The sequence below is a fragment of the Lissotriton vulgaris genome, chromosome 3_1 (genome assembly GCF_964263255.1).
Source record: "Lissotriton vulgaris chromosome 3_1, aLisVul1.2, whole genome shotgun sequence".
Taxonomy (NCBI): Eukaryota; Metazoa; Chordata; class Amphibia; order Caudata; family Salamandridae; genus Lissotriton; species Lissotriton vulgaris.
Genome location: NC_141689.1, coordinates 1037127638 through 1037134544, shown reverse-complemented (window position 1 = coordinate 1037134544; position 6907 = coordinate 1037127638).

Genomic DNA, 6907 nt, shown 5'->3' with positions numbered 1-6907 from the left:
CTTTTTGACTGTGGGTGAGTCTCACCCATGGTAATCACAGGGTAAATGGACAGCTTTGCTGCCAGTGCCTACCTATTTAAGGTCAGGCCATTGTAACACAGCATAGTTAGGGGGCTTTGGCTGGTTGCACATGAACAGGAGAGATACGTGGATGAGACTACCATTGTGCACACAGATAACCTGGGTAGTGGGGGACTCTGCAAAGTTAGATGTTAATCTGGAGAAGGCCTTATAATATTAGTAGATAAAAATGAGGTAAAGTCAGCTTGGTTACTGGTTTATCTGAAGCGTTATTAATGTAGGGAGAAATCTGTGCAGCTTCACTTTCCTGAGGCTTAGAAAATCCATCAAGATATTAAACGGGTAATTTGTGTACTCAGTTAAAATATGCATGTCCCAAGCAGCTACATGTGCACCTTATGGGTTATCCAGATTTTTCATATTTCCCATGATCGGAGTCCGGGCCTTTATCACCTTTCTTGGCCGAGTTAATTACACTGCACCTCAGCAGAAGGAACAAAGGCTTCCCCACACAAAAAGAGAAATGAACAGTGCTTCGCTCTGCTCCTGAGGAGGAATGGGGTGTGTAAGAAAATCTGCATCTGTAAATCAGCTGTCACACTAGGAGCAGCCCAGGTCCACTGAACAAAGGAGGAAGCCCATAATCTCTGGAGACAAAACTGGAGGGGGTCCCCATTAAGGTTTTGGTGGAGCGGCCCCCATTAAGGTTTTGGTGAGGTGGCCCCTGGCAGTAGTACCTGCTAAGGGCAGAGCTGAGGCTCCCAGAGGAGATGTGAACAAGGAATACTTGGTGGCACCATGTTGAATTGTCATAGCATGCTGTGTAGGAGGGTTTGGACGTGTGATGTGGCACCCTATGATTAGCCAGGATTGCCTGGCTTCTAGAATTTTCTACCCCCAATTAAAAGCTCTTGCACAAGGGACAGATAGTCGGACACTGGAATAGGACATCAGCAACACCATAAATAGTAGTAATGTGTGTGGGGCTCCGCCACAAGTCTGCAAGATAGCCATGGGGTGGGGTTGAAGCATAATTTATGTGTTAGGAGAGGGCATGCGAGTGATCCCCTCCCCAGAGTTTTGTGCGGCCCAGGTTCCCCATCTCTCCAGACGGTTCATAACCGGGAGGTGCCCCAGCCTTAAAAAGAATATGGGGAGTGCCATCATGCCCCCCTCAGAAGAATAAAGGGGCACAGGACCTCATCCCCTGCCTCTAAAGCAAGATGAAGGGGGAGTGCCATCACTCCTGCTCTCCACAAGGAGTAAGGAACCTGGGATGCTAACCGTGGGCCCGTGATGAGGGAACAACAAAGGGGAGCTCCGTCACGCTGTCCCCCCCACTCTCAGTGCCCATGTCTAGGGGGAGTTTGGGAAGCCACTTCGTGGAGACCCCTATCTACACTACACTGAACAGGCAGGGGAGGATCTAGCTACCGGCTCCTCCGCCAGCAGAGACATAGCTGGGGGCAGGACAGTGCAGGGATGAGCTTCCCACACTGCCCCAACAAGAGAAACTTGTGTGGTTCCCAGGAACCCCCACATAAAGGAAAAAGGCCCAATAAAAGAAGATGCAGGGCAGGAGCTCCACACAACAAAAGAAGACAGTGGGCGAAGCTGCTACTTAAGTATTCACCGCTCAGGCAAGAGAGCACCCCATAATGCCCTGCAAAGCTAAAGTTGTCAAAAGTTTCGTTAAATGTGGTGGCCTCAAGATAGAAGGTATTTAACAACATGAGGTGGTGATGGACAGAGTTTCTGAATTAAGCAGAATACTCTCACCCAGTCAAGAGATCAGGGCTAGATCCAACACCGTTTTTTAGCTCACTGCACCATCCCAGCTCAGAACCTGGCTATATGCAAATTAGTCTGTTCCTGTCCCAGTGCATGATGGGAACAGTGCAAACCAAACTACCAAGCCAATTCTTACACTGGGAAGGAAACAAGCTTCCGGGGACTGGTTTCTGGCATTTCAGCCGTTGTCGGCCCGGCTTGCTTGAATCCTGATGGTGCAATGAGCAAGGGACTCACATCTGAGTATACCCTTCCACGCTTAGGGTGGACAAAATATTTAACAACAAGGGGTGGTGATGGACAGAGTTTCTGAATTAAGCAGAATACTCTCACCCAGTCAAGAGATCAGGGCTAGATCCAACACCGGTTTTTAGCTCACTGCACCATCCCAGCTCAGAACCTGGCTATATGCAAATTAGTCTGTTCCTGTCCCAGTGCATGATGGGAACAGGGCAAACCAAACTACCAAGCCAATTCTTACACTGGGAAGGAAACAAGCTTCCGGGGACCGGTTTCTGGCATTTCAGCCGTCGTCGGCCCGGCTTGCTTGAATCCTTTTCTCAAGATAGAAGGGGCACTATCAATGCTACAAAATAGCTGTGGGGGCTGCAGGAGTGCAGCAGTCCCTACCCCCAAGAAGATTTAAAACTGTCCCTAAGTTTCCTGGGTCAAGGGAACTATGCCATTCGTGGGTTTTCAGACTAACTTTCAAACATTCCCACGGCTGGACCATTTGTTCTACAGCCTGATAGCGCACTGATCTAATGGGGTTTGTACCCATGGCTGCATGTTTAGTTGCCAAAAGAAGTTAAACACAGATGCAGACACATCTATGCTTTGTTGGTAAATGTGTTGCCAACAGTGGTTGGTCACTAAATGTCGCAACAGTAGTACAGTTATTGATGTCAGTGAATGTTTTATAATATTGATGCCAGTGAAGGTTTTATAACGTGGTAAACCTTGATCATGCAAATAGGGTTGCTGATTTCAAGTCAAACCCTCCTATATACGAAATGTGCTGTATGGTAGGGGTTACTTTAATTGTTGTGTCATAACCCTTTAGGGATCAAATGTAATGTCATCAAATGTATTTCCACCAGCCTAATGTCTATATGTAAATTACTCTGTAGTATTAAATAGGATGTGTGTGTAATGAATGTACTATTTATTTTCTAAAGAAAAGGACTGCTCTGCTTTTCTATACTGAGTCAAGTTCTACAATAGGGAGCTTGGTTACTAGTGAGGGGGTAATTGTGGACCTATTACTTGCACAAACCTCCCACCCTGCACAACTAATAGTCTTGTAGGTTAGAAAAGATGTTGGTTTATTAGGTTCAGATCAGATTACAAGTAAATCAGATAAAGCCCCACTAGGAGCAGCATCCTGCTGCTTAGCTCTTCTCACTCCAACTGTCCACTCATCCAAGCACAAACACCCTTAACATTCCAGCTATCCAATGACCTCAGTCACTGGCGAACAGCATGGACTTGGAATTCTGGAGATGATGCATAGTAACCGAGACAAGTCATAACACATCTCTCTTAAAGAAACAATAGAAAATACAAATTAAACAATCAACGAGACCTATAAATATTCCTTCTGGATTAACATCATATCTAAAGAATAAGCGCTGACGCAATATGATAAAAAAAGTTCTATGAACATTAGAATACATAGACAATCATATCCTGCAATCTTCAGCAGAAATGATTCAATACGATAAAACAGTCCTATGAACATTAGAATACATAGATAATCACACCATGCAATCTTCAGCAGAATTTAGTAAACTAATAACACTCCTAAGTCATTCACCTCAAAACGTCAAGGTGCAACACACATGCTCCTTTAACCCGCCCTTAACTTCTCAGGAGGGACAACAGAAAAAATTTCAATCGGTGTCTCAAAACACAGCAGGACCAGGGACTTTACACCCCCTACTGAATCCACTCTCATGGCAGGACCTGGGACTCCAAACCCTCTACTACACTTACACAACACATAACAGGACCAGGTATCACAAACTCTCTACTGCACGTATACAACTCAAGGCATGACCAGGGACTTCATACCCTCTACTACATCATCTAAACTTGTGGCAGGACCAGGGACCACATACCATCTACTGCATCAACTAAACTTGTGGCAGGACCAGGGACCACATACCCTCTACTGCACTTACACAACTCATTGCAGGACCAGGGACTACATACCCTTTACGGCACCTACACAATTTATTGTCGGACCAGGGTCCTCATAGTCCCTACTGTATCTTCTTAACTAATGGCAGGACCAGGGACCACATACCATCTACTGCAGTACTTATATAACTCATGGCAGGGCCAGGGATTACATACCCTCTTTTGCACTAACACAATGTGCCCCCCCCCCCTCCCCCCTACTGTACCCGACAAAGGATCTGGGGTAAGGACTCATGACACAACCGCACATAAGTACCAGGAACCACTTATACTGGCATGATCAGGGATATTTAGTTACTTGTTCTGCATTATTTTACAGGAGCAAATGTACACAATCCAAACATACCACTCACAGGAAACAAAAAACACTCCCTCCTAATAGTGCCACATATGCAGAAATATTTTACCACAAGCCTTTAGCGTACATGACAATTATACATAGCATCCAGAAATGCGTTCATTTTAATGCAATTTGGCAGCTCCAAATCCTCGACACCCTGGTTAGTGACAACTCACCCGAAAATCAACCGAAAATCTCTGATAGATTGGAGGTGCCCCGAGCTCTTTGCCGGGTCGGTTTTTGGCCGATTTTGGTAAAGGGACGGTTTTGCAGCTATGCTGCAAAAACGGCCCTGTAACAAAAAACGGCCCCCCACCTGTGCGGCGCCCCGGGGGATTGCCCGGTGCCCGCTGCGGCCAGTCCGGCCCACCTAAGCACACCACAGTGTCATGTCAATCAATGCACCTCCAGCCGCTGCTTGAATGTCCTCCATCGTGCTGCTTAACCATGCTTCAAATGCAAAAAATATACATGTGCTTGTTGTGTTACCCAAAGCCAACGAAGAACCTGCAGCATCGCATCAAAACAGACAACTTACTCAGCTCTCAAGGGTGTGCAATGTTGTGTAACCTTTACCCGCCGCGTCATAATGAAGAGACGGCTGAAAGTCATCGTTCCAGCCTTCCAATGACGCGCTTCTAAGTACCTGTATGTGGCAATACTCACAACCTGCTAGAGGATGGAAGGGCTAGTAACACACTTGAAATCCATGAATACAGCGCACGGCAGCCGCACGGCTCATTCTAATGCTGCACAGACCCACACATTGCACCGGTAAGGGACACGTGCTTCAACAAGGTTAGGGACAGGGGCACATGTTAAAGCTTTACCATGACAGCACGTCATGCAGGCCCCATAACTAAAATACTCCTGTGGCTCTCCAGACACTATGAAATTCAGGGTGCAACACACGTCTTCATGCCCCTGTTCGTCATACTCCATGAGGTATTTAATCCACCGTGACATCTTAATAGGGGCTTCGTTCGGTCATTAAAAGTTAGTTTCAGTGGCTTTCTCAAGTGTCCCAGTTTTGGAGTTAAATGCAGGTAAAGGCTCCACACAGGTCAATTGCTCATTGCCTCACCCGTTCACTCTTTACCAGTGTTTCTCGTCAAATGATGCAGCCCTCCAAGTCTGATGTACACCTTACGCTGGCCTGTTCAATTGCCCTGGAATGCAGGCTGTCACGTGTAAATATACACTGGTGGGGCTGCCAGGCGCAATTGTTCCCTACAGACTACAAACTCTTTTCCTTTGTAATGCTCTAGTTTCTTCTTAGTTTATTTAATTTCTTCTCAATTCCTTGTTCCTCACACTTGGTTTATTTTCCACTCGTCGCCAGTATTGCAATCAAGTATGTAGTCTTGTTGGGTTATGAAAGATGTAGGTTTATTAGGTTCAGATCAAGTTCCAGGTAGATCAGGTAAAGCCCCACCAGGAGCAGCATCTTGCTGCTCACCGGTCTCACTCCACCTGTCCACTCATCCAAGCACAAACACTCTTACCATTCCAACAACTCAATGACCTCAGTCACTGGCTGATGCAGGCAGGGACCTAGAGCTCTGGGGAGAATGCATAGTAAGCAAGACAAGTCACAACACAGGCCTTACAGAAGGAGCACCAGGATAATTTTTTTACATTTTATTTTAAATTACATATGCCAAAGAATATTGTAAGGAGTTCATGCGGGCCTTAGGCACAACTTTACCTAAATGGGAAGGGTATAAAAATATTCGGGGGTGATATCCCCACATAAGTATAACACAAATTCAGCCATTTAACCTTCCACCTCTGTTCTTACTCCAAGTTCTCCATTGCATTCTTGCAGGGACTTCATATTGTAACATCCTAGTGCAGTGTACACCAACTCTTTGGCTCTCATGTACCAGTAGACGTTAGCCTTCTATGCATGAATAATTGCCAGTATGCTAGAACCCCAAATGCAAGTGATATCCCTCCTGGCAACCATTAATGCTAAATCACAAAAGAGAAGGATTTATCTATCAAGGGTCTGAACCCAGAGTCTCCAACTGTGGCAAAAATACAATCAGCATTTCCAGCATGTTAGATAACCTATGAGTTATCCCTTGCCAGAATTTCTGAATCTTATGACATTCCAACGGTGTAGGAAGCAAGGGTACCCTTCGGTTACAACCTCTAAGACACCAATCATTTTCAACCTTCCCCCTTTCTGAACAGCCTCGTCCATGTGAAGTATACCCTGTGTGGGATCTTTATTTGCACCAGACTGAACCCCGCCCTTATTGGAACCTCCCCTGGATATCGACAGGCCTCAGTCCAGTCATCATCTTATACCCTACGAAAATCACATTCCCATCGCTCCCGCAACTTTGTTGGGGGGATATTACTAAGCAGAGTACCACATATCGGAGATATAGCATGGTTGTGCTGTCCCAGTGACCCTACTGCAGTGAGATTTCATGAACATCCCTCCTCAAAAAAATCTACATATCCTGCAAGGGCATGTCTAATCTGGACATATCGCAGGTATTGACTCCCAGAGAGGTCAAACTGTCGCTGTAGATCTGTGAA